The 20,338-nt window shown below is 46.1% G+C and overlaps 1 protein-coding gene across 1 annotated transcript in view; it reads left to right on the plus strand.

The window, feature by feature from the left end:
• The first annotated feature begins 4,544 nt into the window (after window positions 1-4,544).
• LOC130296598 (keratin, type I cytoskeletal 42-like) overlaps window positions 4,545-20,338 on the plus strand; it is a 61,364-nt gene continuing 45,570 nt past the window's right edge. The window contains exon 1 of the mRNA XM_056548311.1: window positions 4,545-4,565. The gene's annotated coding sequence lies outside the window, so the exon portion shown is untranslated. The remainder of the gene's footprint in view (window positions 4,566-20,338) is intronic.

Consider the following 20,338-nt stretch of genomic DNA (forward strand, 5'->3'; position numbering starts at 1 on the left):
CGCTCGTGACATCACAGCCACGACCCCTCAATGCAAGTCTATGAGAGGGGGCGTGACATCCGTCACGCCCCCTCTCATAGACTTGCATTGAGGGGTCGTGGCTGTGATGTCACGAGCGGGGCACGACCTTGACGTCACGAGCCTCCATCACTGCACCTGGCGCTCTAAATGAACTCAGGGTGCAGCAAGGAGATCGCAGGGGTCCCCAGCGGCAGGACCCCCGCGATCAGACATCTTATCTTCTATCCTTTAACTCTGGTCTCTATGCATGAGGACAGGCCAATATTCGGTTATTTCTCCTCCCCTCCGGTAAGTTTCATTCATTGTACTCTTGGTGTATCCTTTACCTTAAAGGAAATATGCAGCCATAACAACTTATCCCCTATCCACAGGATAGGAGATAAGTGTTTGATCGCGGGGGATCGGACCGCTGGGACCCCCTGCGACCTCCTAAACTGGCCCCAGCAGTGCCGGTCTGTGAGATCAGCTAATGCGTGTAGCGTCGACCTCAGTGAGGTCGAAGGTACGCCTCCTTCCCATACAGCTCTATGCGAGAAGCTGGGAGGCACATACACTGCATCTCCACCTCATCCATAGAACTACTTGGAGGAGGCCGGCACACCTCCTGCACGCGGCAGAGCCAGAGCCACGTGAAGGAGATTGCGGGGGGTCCCAGTGTTCGAACCCGCCGCTGTTAAACACTTATCTCCTATCCTGTGGATAGGGGGTAAGTTGTTATGGCTGCATGTTTCCTTTAACCATAGCACAGATGCTTGGTTATACTGCATCCACACACACCCCAGAGTGTTCCTTAAAGTGCAATTTTTAATAGTTCCTTTATTTATAGAGCTCTAACATATTCCGTAGCGTTGTGCACTTGTCATCACTGAAATCAATCCCTTCCCCCCTCTAATTTCCAAATTCACCTATCAGTATGTTTTGGAGTGTGGAAGGAAACCAGAGAACCTGGAGGAAAACCTGAGAACGCAGGGAGAACTTACAAATTCTTTGCAGATGTTGTCCTTGGTGGGATTTGAACCTAGGGCCAACAGTTCTAACCACTGAGCCACCTAGCTGCCCAATTTTAACCTTTCTACAAGCTGATGGTACGGTAGACACACTGGGGGAGATATACAAAAACCTGTGTAGAGGAAGAATAGTGCAGTTGCTTACATCAGCCAATCAGATTGCTTCTTTTGTTTTTCACAGGTTTCTTTTAAAATTAAAGAAGCAATCTGATTGGTTGCCATGGGAAACAGCACCTCTCTTCCTCTACAGGGATTTTGATAAATCTCATCCAGTTCTTGCTCATGGATATATCTCATTGTGATGTTGCCCACCTACGACGTATCATGGGGGAGATTTATCAAAACCCATCCAGAGGAAAAGTTGCCCAGTTGCCCAGAGCAACCAATCAGATCGCTTCTTTCATTTTGCAGAGACCTTGTTATAAATGAAAGAAGTGATCTGATTGGTTGCTATGGGCAACTGGGCAACTTTTCCTCTGGACAGGTTTTGAAAAACCTCCCTCAACATTTTTGCATTCTTTTTCACACTTTTTTATGCTTATACACCAGTATTGATTTTTCGATAGGACTTGAAGGGATGCTACTTATACTCCCCTCATCAATGTATATGACACATTGGGCCTTATTTACTAAGAGGGGAGTGTAGTTGTCTTTGTGGGATTTTGTTTCCGACAGGTATTTTTCATGGTATTTACTCTTTGGCGATTTTCCCCACATTTTGCTCTTTTTACACATTCTCTGAGCTGTCGGGTTTTCCAGAGCTCAAATCCACCACATTTTATGTGGAAAAATTTGTAAATTTGTGGGTTTAAAAAAAAAAAAAATTTGTTTTTTATTTAAGACACGCCCCTTTCCCTAATGGTCACGCCCATTTGTAGGGATTTTCTGAGTTAAGTGGAGAATTAGTAGGATTTTATGGATTTTTTTTGTCGAAAATTCTGGCACACGACACATGAGACGCAAAAAAAACCATAAAAAATGTATTGGAAAACCCTTTGATTTTTATTTCACAGAAGATCTGATGAAGATCCTTCCAAGCAAAAAGAAATGTATGCATGGCTAATAAAAGTCTACGTATATCTCACTTTGGAGTGCCAAGTATTTTGCGCTTTTTGTGTGAAGAATTGGGATCCTACTTGAGCACCGCTTGTCTGAGATGTACACACGTTATGCATTGATAATGATATGTAAGGGAAAAATCAAACCCACATTAAATATATTTTTTTGTAAAAACAAGTTTAAATCACTCGTGTTGTTCTTTGTCTGCTTTGTCGTTGATGGGGATTTGGAACCCTGTATCACATAATCTTATCTCTAGAAGTCCAATAAGTCCAAAAACCAACCCTTGGTAAATTCTTCACACTGGGAACAGATTCCGGGGGACAAATGGATTAAAAATGGACAATAAATTTCTGGCGCTATCACTATTAACCCAAAGGAGGGACTTGGAAGAGAGTTTATAAAATAAAAAAAATGTTTTATTTAAAGGACAACGCAGAATAAACTATTGTCTTAGTGAGTATTGCAGACCTGACGAAGAGAATAGGTTATTCTCGAAACACGTTGTTCTTTAAATAAAACATTTTATTAATATACTATCTTCCAAGTCTGTCTTTTCGGTTAATAGTAATAACCATAAGAGTGCCTGAAATTTAATGTCCATTTTAAACCCAATTGTCCCCCGGAGTTTGTCTTGAGCATGGAGGATTCACAGGGGATTCCTTCTTGGACTTAAAGGGGTGTTCCGGCTTTATACATCTTATCCCCTATCAAAAGCATAGGGGATAAGATGTATGATCGCTGGGTACCCCCCGCAATCTCGGTGCAGCCCCCGGCATTCTGTGGCGGGCGCTCCCTCTGAGACGGGGTAGTGACGTCATGCCATGGCCCCTCCATTCTTGTCTAGTGACGTCACGCCCCCTCCATTCATGTCTATGGAAGGGGGCGTGACGTCCGTCACGCCCCCTTCCATAGACATGAATAGAGGGGCGTGATGTGACATCATTAGTGGGCGTGGCCATGATGTTACATCCCCGTCTCGGAGGCAGCGCCCAACACAGAATGCCGGGGGCTGCACCGAGATCCCAGGGGTCCCCACCAGCAGGACCCCTGCGATCATACATCTTATCCCCTATCCTTTGGATGGGGATAAGATGTATAAAGCTGGAATACTACTTTAAAATATTCTATTAATTCCGCCAACCCCCCTTGGAGGCAGCGACTGGACGTCGGGGTGATCTTATGATCCTGCGGACACACCAGTAATGGTATCAAGGCTTTCTTTGGTGTTGTGCCAGGTGAATGGTGCATTTCACATCACCAAACACAATACATCTACATAGAATCGCAATTACCGCATAGCCACAGTGACGGGAAGCAAGCACCGTGGAGGACAGGTTTTTTTCTGTTATAAACAAACCACAGCGCTTTTTAAGATTTATTCCATGCGACAAAGCGCAATAGAACTGGCACAAGCACTTTGGACAATGTGCACAAAATAACACAAGTACCACGGCACTGCTCTCACTGATGGACTCGATGTAGTATATGTAGATATATGTAGATGAGGGTGGTAGTGCTCTGGTCAAGGCTGATGAACAGGGGATAATGAAGAATATGAAGAAAAAAGATCAGACTCACCACTATTCTCTTCTTCTTTATTTGCGTTAGCAAGTCATAGACAAATACTCACACACTTGGGGGATCGGGACGTGCAGTGGGGGGGGGGGGGGGATAAACAGGCAACAGACTCCGTTTCGCACGGACCACCGTGCTTCCTCCGGCCAAATTTTCTTCATATTCTTCACTTTGGACAATGTGCACTGAGAGTATGGCTGCTATGCATATGCACTTTGGGGGGAGATTTATCAAAACTTGTCCAGAGGAAAAGTTGCCCTGTTGCCCACAGCAACCAATCAGCTCGCTTTTTTCATTTTTAACAAGGCCTCTGCAAAATGAAAGAAGCGATCTGATTGGTTGCTATGGGCAACAGGGCAACTTTTCCTCTGGACAGGTTTTGATAAATCTCCCCCTTTGTGAACATGCACTAAGTCACTTTATATGCCGATGGATGTTACCAACAATGGGGGAGATTTATCAAAACCTGTGCAGAGGAAGAGTGGTGCAGTTGCCCATAGCAACCAATCAGATTGCTTCTTTCATTTTCCACAGGCCTCTAAAGAGGCCTGTGGAAAATGGAAGAAGCAATCTGATTGGTTGCTATGGGCAACTGCACCACTCTTTCTCTGCATAGGTTTTGATAAATCTCCCCTAATGGGATTTTGTGAACAATGTGAACAGTCCTGCTAAGACAATATTAAAGTGGACACTTATACATTTTGCAAGCAAAGAATTGGGCTGCATATTGTCATCATCTTCTTGTTCTCTTGTGCACTTACACTTTGCCTATAAAAAAAAAGCGATTTTCTAGTGGATGCTGTGAAACAATGCACCTTAAATAAAGGCGTTACCTGGGCAAAGCGCAATATGAAGGAAGAGTCTTGAGATTGTGGGACTAATATTCCTCATTCATCACAGGTGTGTTTATAGGTTACAGAATAAATGACAAGATTGGCAGCTATCAATGCAATCTTTGCACGGTGACATTCCTGAAAGTATACTGTAGATACACGCTATAAAATAGGTGTTAAAGGGGTAGTCCAGTGGTGAAAAACATATCCTCTATCCTAAGCAAAGGGGATAAGTTTGAGATCGCGGGGGGTCCGACCGCTGGGGCCCCCTGCGATCTCTCTGTACGGGGGCCAGGCTCTCCGGCCAGATAGCGGGTTTCAACTCCCGCACGAAGCGGCGGCCGACACGCCCCCTCAATACATCTCAATGACAGAGCCGGAGATTGCCGAAGGCAGCGCTTCGGCTCTGCCATAGAGTTGTATTGAGGGGGCGTGTCGGCCGCTGCTTCGTGCGGAGGTCGACACGCCCCCTTCCCGCGGGCTGTCGGGGCTCCGTACAGGAGATCGCAGGGGGCCCCAGCGGTCGGACCCCACGCGATCTGCAACTTATCCCCTATCCTTAGGATAGGGGATAAGTTGTTCACCACTGGGTCTCCACTGGACTACTCCTTTAATCAGTTAGTGGATTGCGGCCGTATTATAGTGAGATTATTTTTGTTGTACACTTTAGTTATTTTATCTGAGTCCTAATAAACATTAACAATTTTAATTAGTATTTACATCAGTGCAGTATATTAAAGGACTTCTATTAATTCCGCCAACCCCCCCTTGGAGGCAGCGACTGGACGTCGGGGTGATCTTATTATCCTGCGGACACACCAGTAATGGTATCAAGGCTTTCTTTGGTGTTGTGCCCACAGCGCAGCACAGCCAGGTGAGCCGTGCATTTCCCATCACCAAACACAATACATCTATGTACTGTAGTAACTTTACTTAGACCGTCATTTGGTTAGTTTCCTTTACTACAATTTACATTGTCACGACCACAGTGCTCTCTGCTGAGACCTCTGTCTTAGGAACTGTCTAGAGCAGCAAATGTTTTCTATGGGGATTTTCTCCTGCTCTGGACAGTTCCTGACATGGAAAGAGGTGTCAGCAGAGAGCACTGTGGTCAGACAGAAAGGAAATCCAAAAAGAAAATAATTTCCACTGTAGTATTCAGCAGCTGATAAGTACTGGAAGGATTGAGATTTCTTAATAGAAGTAATTTACAAACCTGTTTAACTTTCTGGCACCAGTTGATGTAAAAAAAAAAAAAAAAAAAAAAAAAAGTTTTCCACAGGAGTACCCCTTTAACCCCTTAAGGACCCAGCCATTTTACACCTTAGGACCCGGCCATTTTTTGCACATCTGACCACTGTCACTTTAAACATTAATAACTCTGGGATGCTTTTACTTATCAATCTGATTCCGAGATTGTTTTTTCGTGACATATTCTACTTTAACATGGTGGTAAAATTTTGTGGTAACTTGCATCCTTTCTTGGTGAAAAATCCCAAAATTTGATGAAAAATTTGAAAATTTTGCATTTTTCTAACTTTGAAGCTCTCTGCTTGTAAGGAAAATGGATATTCCAAATATTTATTTTATTTTATTCACATATACAATATGTCTACTTTATGTTTGCACCATAAAAGTGACGAGTACTTTTGGAAGACACCAGAGGGCTTCAAAGTTCAGCAGCAATTTTCCAATTTTTCACAAAATTTTCAAACTCACTATTTTTCAGGGACCAGTTCAGGTTTGAAGTGAAAGTGAAAGAGAAAATTCACAATCTTCATTTTTTACACTTGCATTTTCTTGTAGACCCAATTTTTGAATTTTTACAAGGGGTAAAAGGAGAAAATTTATACTTGTATTTGTAGCCCAATTTCTCTCGAGTAAGCACATACCTCATATGTCCATGAAAAGTGTTCGGCGGGCGCAGTAGAGGGCTCAGAAGCGAAGGAGCGACAAGGGGATTTTGGAGAGTACGTTTTTCTGAAATGGTTTTTGGGGGGCATGTTGCATTTAGGAAGCCCCTATGGTGCCAGAACAGCAAAAAAAAAAACACATGCCATACCATTTTGGAAACTAGACCCCATGAGGAACGTAACAAGGAATTAAGTGAGCCTTAATACCCCACAGGTGTTTCACGACTTTTGCATATGTAAAAAAAAAAAAAAATAATTTCACTAAGATGTGTATTTCCCCCCAAATTTCACATTTTTGCAAGGGTTAATAGCAAAAAACCCCCCCCAAAATTTGTAACCCCATCTCTTCTGAGTATGGAGGTACCCCATAAGTTGGCATGAAGTGCATTACGGGCAAACTACAATGCTCAGAAGCAGTGGCGTTGCGACCCGGGTGCGGGGGGTGCGGAGCGCACCGGGTGACACCAGCCTGGAGGGGTGACACCAGGGCCGGCAGCACCCCCCACATCTGCACACCGTCACTCAAATCAGCCGGTATTTGCAGCATCCCCAGACAGAAGAGGCTTCTTCCATGACCTGCAGGCTGCCGCACTCCAGTTTCAGCCCCCGACACAATCCTATCCCCAAACCCCAGGAAGCTGCCTCTTTAAGACCTGCAATGCTTTCTGGGAACAGAAGTGCCGTGCGCATGTCTGCTCCCTCCCCCGACGTGTCCCTGCCTCATGTGCTCCGCGTCTGCATGGGTGATAAATTCCTCCCCAACCCCCCGGACATTCCTGGACCTGGAGCCGCCCGGGGAGAGGAGAAAGTGAAGACAAGAGACTGGTGAGACCTCTCTGCAAAACTGTGTATTTAATGCAGTGTTTCCCAACCAGGGTGCCTCCAGCTGTTGCAAAACTATTACTCCCAGCATGCCCAGACAGCCTTTGGCTGTCAGGGCATGCTGGGAGTTGTAGTTTTGCAACAGCTGGAAGCACCCTGGTTGGGAAACACTGATTTCATGTTTTAATGTAACAGGGAGAAAGGGGGTGCTGAGAGGCTCTGGGGGGTGCCATTGCCAGGAGGATGATCCTCCTTATGTATGATGGGGGTGCTACTGATGAATGATGGGGGTGCTGCACCCCCATCATCCATCAGCAGGATCATCCTGTGAGTAGCACCCCCATCATCCATCAGCAGGATCATCCTCCTGGATGATGGGGGGTGCCTCTGGCAGGAGAATGATCCTCCTTATGTATGATGAGGGTGCTACTGATGAATTATGGGGGTGCTGCACTGCACCCCCATCATCCATCAGCAGATCATCCTCCAGGATGATGGGGGTGCTACTGGCAGGAGGATGCTCCTGCAGATGTAGCACCCCCATCATCCTGGCCGTAGCACCCTCATAATCCATTGGGAGGATCATCCTTCAGCCAGTAGCACCCCCACCATCCTGGATGATCCTCCTTATGTATGATGAGGGTGTATGAGGAAAGACTATAGAGAAGTCACCTGTGTATTTTCCTCATTATGTCCCATCAGAGCTGTAGTCACTTGTAAGTTCTGCAGTTGTGATGAGTAAAACTACAACTCCCAGCCAGGGCCGGTGCAAGGATTTCTGCCTTCACAAGCGAAGCTCCATTTCGGGAATCTCAGTGGGCCGCAGCAATAAAACCAGAGAGGGTGGAGTGGTGGCAGTGACCTCTGCTGTGCGGCGGCGGGGCGCACAGGTGGGGGTCTTAGTATAAAAAAAAGTCTTCATTTTTCCGCCCCCATCAGCTGCGAGTCCATGCGCCCTCAAGCGGACGCATGGTTTTCCTTATGACAGCACCGGGCCTGCACCCAGCATAACCTCACCACTGCTTAGGTCATACTGGGAGCTGTAGTTTTAATTGGTGAAACCTTTTTTAGCGCTTTCCCATTCTTTGGCAATTGGTATATTTGATTATTATACTGGAATTTTTCACACTGCTCTACATCAGTGGCGCCTGTCACAACAGGCCAAAAACTTACTGGGGGGGGAGAGGTATGGGGTGACACCATTTTATATCGCACCGGGTGACACCAACCTTAGCAACGCCACTGCTCAGAAGAGAAGGAGTCATATTTGGCTTTTTGAGAGCAAATTTTGCTCGGGGGCATGTCGCATTTAGGAAGCCCCTATGGTGCCAGGACAGCAAAATAACCCCCACATGGCATACCATTTTGGAAACTAGACCCCTTGAGGAACGTAACAAGCGGTACAGTGAGCATTTACCCCCCACTGGTGTCTGTCAGATGTTTGGAACAGTGGGCTGTACAAAATTTTTTATTTGCACAGTCCATTGTTCCAAAGATCCGTCAGACACCTGTGGGGTGTAAATTCTCACTGCAACCCTCATTACATTCCGTGAGGGGTGTAGTTTCCGAAATGGGGTCACATGTGTTTTTTTTTTCTTTTTTGCGTTTGTCAAAACCGCTGTAACAATCAGCCACCCCTGTGCAAATCACCTCAAATGTACATGGCGCACTCTCCCTTCTGAGCCTTGTTGTGCGCCCCCAGAGCAGTTTGCGCCCACTTATGGGGTATCTCCGTAGTCAGGAGAAACTGCATTACAAATTTTTTTTTTTTTTTTTTCCCCTTTACCTCTTGTCAAAATGAAAAGTATAGGGCAACACCAGCATGTTAGTGTAAAAAAATTTTTTTTTTTACACCAACATGCTGGTGTAGACCCCAACTTCCCCTTTTCATAAGGGGTGAAAGGAGAAAAAGCCCCCCAAAATTTGTTAGGCAACTTCTCCCGAGTACGGCGATACCCCATATGTGACCCTAAACTGTTTCCTTGAAATACGACAGGGCTCCGAAGTGAGAGCGCCATGCGCATTTGAGGCCTGAATTAGGGATTTGCATAGGGGTGGACATAGGGGAATTGTACGCCAGCGATTCCCAAACAGGGTGCCTCCAGCTGTTGCAAAACTCCCAGCATGCTTGGACAGTCAACGGCTGTCCGGCAATACTGGGAGTTGTTGTTTTGCAACAGCTGGAGGCTCCATTTTGGAAACAGTGACGTACCAGACGTTTTTTCATTTTTATTGGGGAGGGGGCTGTGTAGGGGTATGTGTATATGTAGTGTTTTTTACTTTTTATTTTTTGTGTTAGTGTAGTGTAGTGTTTTTTAGGGTACAGTCACACGGGGGGGGGATTACAGTGAGTTTCCCGCTACGAGTTTGAGCTGCCGAGTAAAATTTGCTGCATCGCAAACTTGCAGCCTGATACTCACTGTAAGCCCCCTGCCCATGTGAATGTACCCTGTACATTCACAGGGGGGGGGGGGGGACCTCCAGCTGGTGCAAAACTACAACTCCCAGCATGCACAGTCTATCAGTGCATGCTGGCAGTTATAGTTTTGCAACAGCTGGAGGCACACGGTTTGGGAAACACTGAGTTAGGAAACAGACAATGTTTCCCAACCAGTGTGCCTCCAGTTGTTGCAAAACCACAACTCCCAGCATGCCCAGGCAGCCGAAGGGCATATTGGGAGTAGTGGTTACGTAACAGCTGGAGGAGAACAGTTTGGGGACCACTGTGTAGTGGTGTCCAAGCTGCAGCCCTCCAGATGTTGCAAAACTACAACTCCCAGTATGCCAAAACTGTCCAGGCATGCTGGGAGTTGTAGTTCTGCAACATCTGAAGGACCAGATGTTACAGAACTACAACTCCCAGCATGCCTGGACAGTAAGGGCATGCTGAGGATGTGTAGTTTTGCAACATCTGGAAGGGCACAGTGGTCTCCAAACTGTGGACCTCCAGATGTTGCAAAACTGCAACTCCCAGCATGCCCAGACGCCAAGGGCTGTCTGGGCATGCTGGGAGTTGTAGTTTACAGGGTCCCATTACAGCAATGCATGTCGCTTTACGGCGACGTGCATTGCTGTAAAGGGCCCGACCGCGGCTGAAGATCTACTCACCTGTCGCCGCCGCCGCCATCTTCTTGCCGGGATCCGGGTCTTCAGGGACGAGGTAAGTACCGGGGCCGGTCCCCAGCACTCCCCCGTCCCCCGCCGCGTTCTCTGGTCTTCCTCCCGTCCTCTCCGGACTTCAAGGGGCCGGGCAGGATGGGAGGAAGTAACCGCCCCCCCCCCCCCTGCGATTGGTCGGTTAACTAACCGACAGATTGCAGGGAATAGGAGGAGGTGGCAGGCTTGCCACCTCACTCCTATTCTTTAGCATGGTCCTGGCTGTCTGTGACAGCCGGGATCATGCAAAATTACCGGGCGGTCGGGTCCCAGAGATCAAATCAGCCCGGTATCGCCGCAGATCGCAAGGGCGATTTCTCTTGCGATTTGCGGCGATCGCCGACATGGGGGGCCTACATGGCCCCCCTCGGCGTTTGCCCTGGATGCCTGCTGAAGGATTTCAGCAGGCATCCGCTTCCGATCTCTGCCCGGGGCGCGGCAGAGACCGGAGAAACACCAGGACGTACTAGTACGTCCTGGGTCCTTAAAGCCCAGGGTGCCAGGACGTTCTAGTACGTCCTGGGTCCTTAAGGGGTTAAGGGTACTGGTAGACAGTAATCTCAACTGTAGAGATCAGTGCCAGGCAGCTGCTGCAAATGTAAATAAAATCATGGGATGAATAAAAAGAGGCAAAGAGGCTCATGATAAATACATAGTTTATTATTGGAATATTGCGTATAATTTTGGGCACCTGTATACTAAAAACAAAACACAAATAAAGAAACAGAAACATATCTTCACATCCACAACTTCTACTATGATCTACTTGCTTCTCAGCATAATTTCAAAAACTAAGGAAACATAGTAACATAGTTCATAAGGTTGAAAAAAGATCAGAGTCCATCGAGTTCAACCTATAACCCTAATGAGTCCCTACTGAGTTGATCCAGAGGAAGCCAAAAAACCCTCATACTAGAGGTAAAAATTCCTTCCCGACTCCAAATATGGCATCAGAATAAATCCCTGGATCAATGTTCTGTCTTTATAATGCTAGAATCCATAACCTGTAATGTTATTATTCTCCAAAAATGCCTCCCGGCCTCTTTTGAACTCTTTTACCAAGTTCCCCATGACCACCTCCTCAGGCAGAGAATTCCACAGTCTCACTGCTCTTAAAGTAAAGAACCCCTGTCTTGGTGTAGAAACCTTCTTTCCTCTAGACGTAGAGGAGGCCTCCTTGTTATAGATACAGTCCTGGATATAAATAGATAATGGGAGAGATCTCTGTACGGTCCCCTGATATATTTATACATAGTTATTAGGTCGCCCCAAGCCTTCTTTTTTCTAAACTAAATAACCCTAATTCTGATAATCTTTCTGGGTACTGTAGTCCTCCCATTCCCCGTATTACCCTGGTTGCCCGTCTTTGAATCCTCTCCAGCTCCACTATATCTTTCTTGTACACTGGTGCCCAGTACTGTATACAGTATTCTATGTGTGGTCTGACCAGTACTGTACACAGTATTCTATGTGTGGTCTGACTAGTACTGTACACAGTATTCCATGTGTGGTCTGACCAGTACTGTACACAGTATTCAATGTGTGGTCTGACCAGTACTGTACACAGTATTCCATGTGTGGTCTGACCAGTACTGTACACAGTATTCTATGTGTGGTCTGACCAGTACTGTACACAGTATTCTATGTGTGGTCTGTGATTTGCATAACAGTAGCATTACTTCCTTGTCGTGGGCATCTATGCCCCTATTGATACACCCCATGATTTATTTGCCTTGGCAGCAGCTGCCCAACACTGGTCACTACAGCTAAATTTACTATTAACTAAGAATCCCAAGTCCTTTTCCACATCAGTCATCCCAAGTGTGCTCCCATTTAATACATAATCCCAGCCCGGATTTTTCTTCCCCATGCGCATTACCTTACATTTATCAGTGTTGAACCTCATCTGCCACTTCTCAGCCCAAACCTCCAACCTATCCAGATCCATTTGTAACAGTGCACTGTCCTCTATTGTGTTATCTACTATACACAGTGCACTGTCCTCTATGGTGTTAACCACTTTACAGAGTTTAGTATCATCTGCAAAGATTGCTACTTTACTATTCAACCCCTCTACAAGGTCATTAATGAATATATTAAATAGGACAGGACCCAAGACGGACCCCTGTGGTACCCCACTAGCCCCAATCAGAATAAGTACCATTAATAACCACCCTCTGTTTCCTATCACTGAGCCAGTTACTTACCCACTTACACTCATTCTCCCCCAGCCCGATCCTTCTCATTTTATGCACCAATCTTTTTTGTGGCACTGTATCAAATGCTTTGGAAAAATCAAGATATACGACATCCAGCGATTGCCCCTGGTCCAGTCTGGTGCTCACCTTCTCATAAAAGCTGATCAGGTTAGTTTGACAGGACCGATCCCTCATAAAGCCATGCTGATACGGGGTCATACATTTATTTTTATCAAGATATTCCAAAATAGCATCTCTTAGAAAACCCTCAAACAATTTACAAACAACAGAGGTTAAACTAACAGGTCTATAATTCCCGGGGTTGCTTTTTGACCCTTTTTTAAATAATGGCACCACATTTGCTATTCACCTGTCCTGGGGAACAGTCCCTTTTACTATAGAGTCCTTGAATTTCAAAAATAGAGGTCTGTCTATTACACTACTTAATTCCATTAGAACACGGGGGTGAATGGCATCTGTTGATTTGTCTATTTAGATTTTTTGTACGTGGAACTGTACTTCTTCCTGGGTTAGACAGGTGACCTGTACTGGAGAGTTTACCTTATCTCGCTGTATTTCACCTGCCATTTCATTTTCCTCAGTTAATATAGTGGAGAAGAATGTGTTTTATATATTTGCTTTTCCTGATCCCTGTCTATAATTTCCAGCCTGAAGGCCGCACTGTGGGAGGATATATGGGAGGGAAATGATAATGTGGAGTCATTATGGGTAGAAATATATGGAGATAAAAATAAAAAAGTTCTAATAGGGGTTATAAGCTATAAGCCACCAAACATAATGGAAGAGGCAAAAGATCAATTACTGAGACAAATAAACAAGGCAGCAAATCAGGATGAGGTGATAATAATGGGCGACTTTAACTATCCTGATATAAACTGGGAGACTAAGACCTGTGAATCTCATAAAGGAAACAGGTTTCTGACTATAGCTAAAGACATTTATCTGTCCCAAATGGTGCAGGGCCCGACCAGAGGGGGCGCCCTACTAGACTTGATATTAACCAACAGACCTGACAGAGTAACTAATGTGCAAGTAGAAGGACACCTAGGAAATAGTGATCATAATAAAAGTCGGTGCGTCTTATACGGCGAATACACCCCTATCGCGGCGGTCCCTGCGGCCATCGACGGCCGGGACCCGTGGCTAACACAGGACATCACCGACCGCGGTGATGCCCTGTATTAACTCTTCAGATGTGGGGATCAAAGCTGACCGCCGCGTCTGAAGGGAAAGTGACACTAACCCGGCTGTTCAGTCGGGAGATTTCACCGCGGCGGTCCCGAACAGCCCGACTGAATAACCGGATTAGTGCTTACAGGACACCGGGAGGGACCTTACCTGCCTCCTCTGTGTCTTCTCCGTTCAGGGATCCCCTGTATGCCGGCGCTCTCCTTCCTCGTCATCACGTCGTCCCGTACGTGCGTCGGCGTGCGTAACGACGTGATGGCGGCGACGGAGAGTGAGGATACCCGGCCGGCAGCAGAGACGTTTCAGAGCGACGGGGACACGGCGACAGCGATGGAGCGACATCCAGGGCAGCGGTGACGGGTCCGGAGCGGCGGGGACACGTGAGTATTACCTCCTATACAGTGGTCTTCAATCTGCGGACCTCCAGATGTTGCAAAACTACAACTCCCAGCATGCCCGGACAGCCAACGGCTGTCCTGGCATGCTGGGAGTTGTAGTTTTGCAACATCTGGAGGTCCGCAGGTTGAAGACCACTATTGGGTTCTAAATCTTTATTTTTTTTGATTTTGCACCTATAAATTGGGTGCGTCTTATACGCTGGTGCATCCTATAGGGCGAAAAATACGGTACATATGAAAGATAAGGAGGCGTATGCGCTGGGACCTGTGTGTCAATCACACAGCGGTCCCAGCGTTGGTGTACAGGGGATAGGCATGGCGGCCGTAGAGCATAGCGAACCCCAGGCCACACCTATCCGTGGCTGCATATAAAAGTGTTTTTTGAGCTAATAAAAGCTGTATTAAGAGGTATAAAAGCAAGACTGCAGACATATTTTACACCCCATACACACACTGTGGTTAGGTTATATGCCCCAAATCTCATGACAGTTGCGCTTTAAACATAATCTAAAGAGCTAGTAATATACAGTGCATTACTTAATGTGTTAGCAATGTAAAGAAATGCACATATGTCTCATACATAGAATCATTCCCAGTCATACAGTGTTTTTCCTCTTCACCAAGCTGACTATTCTAGCATGTTCATGTTAAAAGGCTTCTCAGAAGGAACGTCCTTCTGTGTTAATAGTGTCAATAATCACACTCCAGTCATAGGACTCCAGGTTACAGCCCCGCAGTAAATAATCATGAAGTTTAATAAGATGAATAAGACAATATATTCTTATTAGAATTCACACTTAGGTTTAAAGGGGTACTCCGGTGAAAACCTTTTTTCTTTTAAATCAACTGGTGCCCGAAAGTTAAACATATTTGCAAATTGTGTATAGAAAAAGGAGCTTGCCTCGTGTAGATGGCGTGTGACGTCAGCTTGAGCCGGAGCTGACCAGGTAAAATCATGACTACTGAGGAAAGGGTCGTATTTGAGAACCCTGAAACGCGTCTAGTCCTGTACATTAATCTTGCTCACTGGCATTTATGCTCTTCATGAACTTAAGCTCTAGCTCACGGAGCAAATTCATCACATTGTGGATCTCCTACGCATTAGTCGATCTAGACTAGTGTCCGGTCCTGATTTTACCTGGTCAGCTCCGGCTCAAGCTGACGTCACACGCCATCTACACGAGGCAAGCTCCATCTACCCAGCGTGTAGTCTCCGGTTTCCAAGTCCAGCGGTGAGGAGATCGATACCATCAGCGCCTGCCAGCGCTTGGTCTCCTGACAAATCTTCCATCGGCGCTTGCTAGCGCACGGCCTCCCGGCGAATTCACCATCGGCGCCTGCCAGTGCCACCAGCCTGGGACGACCACTAACGCATAACACCTGGACCTTGAGAGTTAAAGCCACAGTACTATCTAAGACCGCTGACTGCTATCTGGGCACGGGAGCTGACAGAGCCACATCATCCAGGACCGGTAATAGAGTATCCACTTTGATTTATAATTGCCACACAAAAGGACATTTATACTATATCTTCACAATACCCTAAAGACGTTATATGAATTCGTCTACATAGAGCTATTTTATATGCCAGTGATATATTTTTATAATATTTTTACATTTTAAGATCGTTTAATCTTGTATATCTAATTTTGTACATCTATTATATGTGTTTTTTCTCACAAGGGCCCTGTGAGGAGTAATGCACTATACATTTTAAATAAATAACCATTGAATTATTATTGGAGTACGACCCAGTTATCTATTGTCTATTCAATCAAATCACACTACCTTGGAAGGTCCGGGCAATATTTTTCTATACATATTTCGTTATTTTTTGCAGCTGTGGTATAGTTGCATGCCCTGTTGACCTCAGGTAGTGTCTACACATTAATTGTGAGCTGCACTTGCACCCTTTTTTCCTTTTCTTCATATTTGCAAATTACTTCTATTAAAAAATCTTAATCCTTCCAGTACTTATTAGCTGCTAAATGCTACAGAGGACATTCCTTTCTTTTTGGAACACTGATAACATCACGAGTACAGTGCTCTCTGCTGACATCTCTGTCCATTTTAGCAACCGTGCATAGCAGATTTACGCTAAGTGCAGCATGGTGGCTTAGTGGTTAGCACTGCTGCCTTGCAGTGCTGGGGCCTTGGGATCAAATCCCACTAAGGACAACAATAAATAAAGACTTATTATTATAATAACGTCAGCAAAGAGCACTGTGCTTGTGATGTCATCAGAGAGCATTCCAAAAAGAAAAGAATTTCCTCTGTAGTGTTCAGCAGCTAATAAGTATAGGAAGGATTAAAAAAATTTAATAGAAGTAATTTACAAATCTGTTTAACTTTCCAGATCCAGTTGATTTAAAAGAAAAAAGGTTTTTACCGGAGTACCCCTTTAACCCCTTACGGACTCAGGGTTTTTCCGTATTTGCACTTTCGTTTTTTCCTCCTTACCTTTTAAAAATCATAACCCTCTCAATTTTCCACCTAAAAATCCATATTATGGCTTATTATTTGCCTCACAAATTCTACTTTCCAGTGACCTTAGTCATTTTACCCAAAAATTCAAGGCGAAACGGAAAAAAAAATCATTGTGTGACAAAATCGAAGAAAAAACACCATTTTGTAAATTTTGGGGGCTTTCATTTCTACGCAGTGCATATTTAGGTAAAAATGACACCTTATCATTATTCTGTAGGTCCATACGGTTAAAATGATCCCCTACTTATATAGGTTTGATTTTGTCGCACTTCTGGAAAAAATCATAACTACATGCAGGGAAATTTATACGTTTAAAAATGTCATATTCTGACCCCTATAACTTTTTTATTTTTCCACGTACAGGGCGGTATGAGGACTAATTTTTTGCGCCATCATCTAAAGTTTTTAACGGTATGATTTTTGTTTTGATCTGACTTTTTGATCACTTTTTATTCATTTTTTAATGGTACAAAAAGTGACCAAAATACGCTTTTTTGGACTTTGGATTTTTTTTGCGCGTACGCCATTGACCGTGCGGTTTAATTAATGATATATTTTTATAGTTTGGACATTTACGCATGCGGCGATACCACATATATATTTTTTTTTTATTTACACTGTTTTATTTTATTTATGGGAAAACGGGGGTGATTCAAACTTTTATTAGGGAAGGGGTTAAATTACCTTTATTAACACTTTTTTTTAACTTTTTTTTGCAGTGTTATAGGTCTCATAGGCTCTGGTGATGAATCCGTTTAACCCCTTAATGACGCGAAACGTATATTTACGTCCTGCGCCGGCTCCCGGCTCCCATAGGGACCTATAACACTGCAGACACTGATCTCTCATGCTGATCACTGGCGTGTATTAACATTCCTGTGATCAGTGTTATCGGCGCTTGACTGCTCCTGCCTGGATCTCAGGCACGGAGCATTCATTTGCTGATCGGACACCGAGGAGGCAGGTAAGGGCCCTCCCGGTGTCCTGTCAGCTGTTTGGGACGCCGCGATTTCACCGCAGCGGTCCCGAACAGCCCGACTGACTAGCCAGGATACTTTCACTTTCGCTTTAGAAGCGGCGGTCAGCTTTGACTGCCGCTTCTAAAGGGTTAATACCACACATTGCCGCGATCGGCGATGTGTGGCATTAGCCGCGGGTCCCGGCCGTTGATGAGCGCCGGGACCGACGCGATGTGATGCGGGCTCGCAGCGCGACCCCGCTTCATATCGCGGGAGCCGGCGCAGGACGTAAATATACGTCCTGCGTCTTTAAGGGGTTAAACGGATTCATCACCAGAGCCTATGTGCTAAGACTAATTTTACTTGACTCGTTGTTCTTCTACCTGTTATGCTAATGTTCTTTTTTTTTTTTCCATCTGGATATATTAACCTCTTAAGGACCCAGAACGTACGGGGACGTCCCCGCACCCTGGGCCTTAAGGACCCAGGACGTCCCCGTACGTACTGGCGTTTTCCGGTCCCTGCCGCGCGTTGAGCAGAGATCGGAACCGGATGCCTGCTGAAATCCTTCAGCAGGCATCCAGGGCAAACGCCGAGGGGGGCCATGTAGGCCCCCCATGTCGGCGATCGCCGCAAATCGCAAGGGAAATCGCCCTTGCGATCTGCGGTGATACCGGGCTGATCGGGTCTCTGGGACCCGACCGCCCGGTAATTTCGCATGATCCCGGCTGTCACAGACAGCCAGGACCATGCTAACGTATAGGAGCGAGGTGGCAAGCCTGCCACCTCCTCCTATTCCCTGCGATCTGTCGGTTAGTTAACCGACCAATCGCAGGAGGGGGTGCGGTTACTTCCTCCCGTCCTGCCCGGCCCCTGAAAGTCCGGAGAGGACGGGAGGAAGACCGGAGGACGCGGCGGGGGACAGGGGAGTGCTGGGGACCGGCCCCGGTACTTACCTCATCCTTGAAGACCCGGATCCCGGCGAGGAAGATGGCGGCGGCGACAGGTGAGTAGATCTTCAGCCGCGGTCGGGCCCTTTACAGCAATGCAGGTCGCCGTAAAGCGACATGCATTGCTGTAATAGGACCCTGTAAACTACAACTCCTAGCATGCCCAGACAGCCCTTGGCGTCTGGGCATGCTGGGAGTTGCAGTTTTGCAACATCTGGAGGTCCACAGTTTTTGGACCACTGTGCCCTTCCAGATGTTGCAAAACTACACATCCTCAGCATGCCCTTACTGTCCAGGCATGCTGGGAGTTGTAGTTCTGTAACATCTGGCCCTTCAGATGTTGCAGAACTACAACTCCCAGCATGCCTGGACAGTTTTGGCATACTGGGGGTTGTAGTTTTGCAACATCTGGAAGGGCATAGATTGGGAACCACTGCATTAGTGGTCTGCAAACTGTAGTCCTCCAGATGTTGCAAAACTACAACTCCAAGCATGCTGGGAGTTGTAGTTGGCAACATCTGGCTCTAAAGATGTTGCCGAACTACTACTCCCAGCATGCCTGAGAATGTTTGGGAGTTGTGGTTTTGCAACAGCTGGAGGCACACTGGTTGGGAAACATTGTTTCCTAACTCAATGTTTCCCAACCCGTGTGCCTCCAGCTGTTGCAAAACCACAACTCCCAAACATTCTCAGGCATGCTGGGAGTAGTAGTTTTGCAACAGCTGGAGGTTTCCCCCCCCCCCCTGTGAATGTACAGGGTACATTCACATGGGCAGGGGGCTTACAGTGAGTATCGGGCTGCAAGTTTGCAATGCAGCAAATTTTGCGCGGCAGCTCAAACTCGCTGTAATCCCCGGCCCGTGTGACTGTACCCTAAAAACACTACACTACACTTACACAAAATAAAATAAAAAGTAAAAAACACTACATATACACATACCCCTACACAGCCCCCCTCCCTCCCCAATAAAAATGAAAAACGCCTGGTACGCCACTCTTTCCAAAATGGAGCCTCCAGCTGTTGCAAAACAACAACTCCCAGTATTGCCGGACAGCCGTTGACTGTCCAGGCATGCTGGGAGTTTTGCAACAGCTGGAGGCACCCTGTTTGGGAATAACTGGCGTAGAATACCCCTATGTCCACCCCTATGCAAATCCCTAATTCAGGCCTCAAATGCACATGGCGCTCTCACTTTGGAGCCCTGTCGTATTTCAAGGCAACAGTTTAGGGCCACATATGGGGTATCGCTGTACTTGGGAGAAATTGCCTTACAAATTTTGGGGGGCTTTTTCTCCTTTCACCCCTTATGAAAAGGTGAAGTTGGGGTCTACACCAGCATGTTAGTGTAAAAAAATAAACTTTTTACACTAACATGCTGGTGTTGCCCTATACTTTTCATTCTGACAAGAGGTAAAGGGGAAAAAAGCCCCCCAAAATTTGTAACGCAATTTCTCCCGAGTACGGAGATACCCCATATGTGGGCTCAAACTGCTCTGGGGGCGCACAACAAGGCCCAGAAGGGAGAGTGCGCCATGTACATTTGAGGTGATTTGCACAGGGGTGGCTGATTGTTACAGCGGTTTTGACAAACGCAAAAAAAACAAAACCCCACATGTGACCCCATTTCGGAAACTACACCCCTCACGGAATGTAATGAGGGGTGCAGTGAGAATTTACACCCCACAGGTGTCTGACAGATCTTTGGAAGAGTGGGCTGTGCAAATTAAAAATGTTGTACAGCCCACTG

This window comes from Hyla sarda, chromosome 12 (assembly GCF_029499605.1).
Source record: "Hyla sarda isolate aHylSar1 chromosome 12, aHylSar1.hap1, whole genome shotgun sequence".
NCBI classification, from domain to species: domain Eukaryota; kingdom Metazoa; phylum Chordata; class Amphibia; order Anura; family Hylidae; genus Hyla; species Hyla sarda.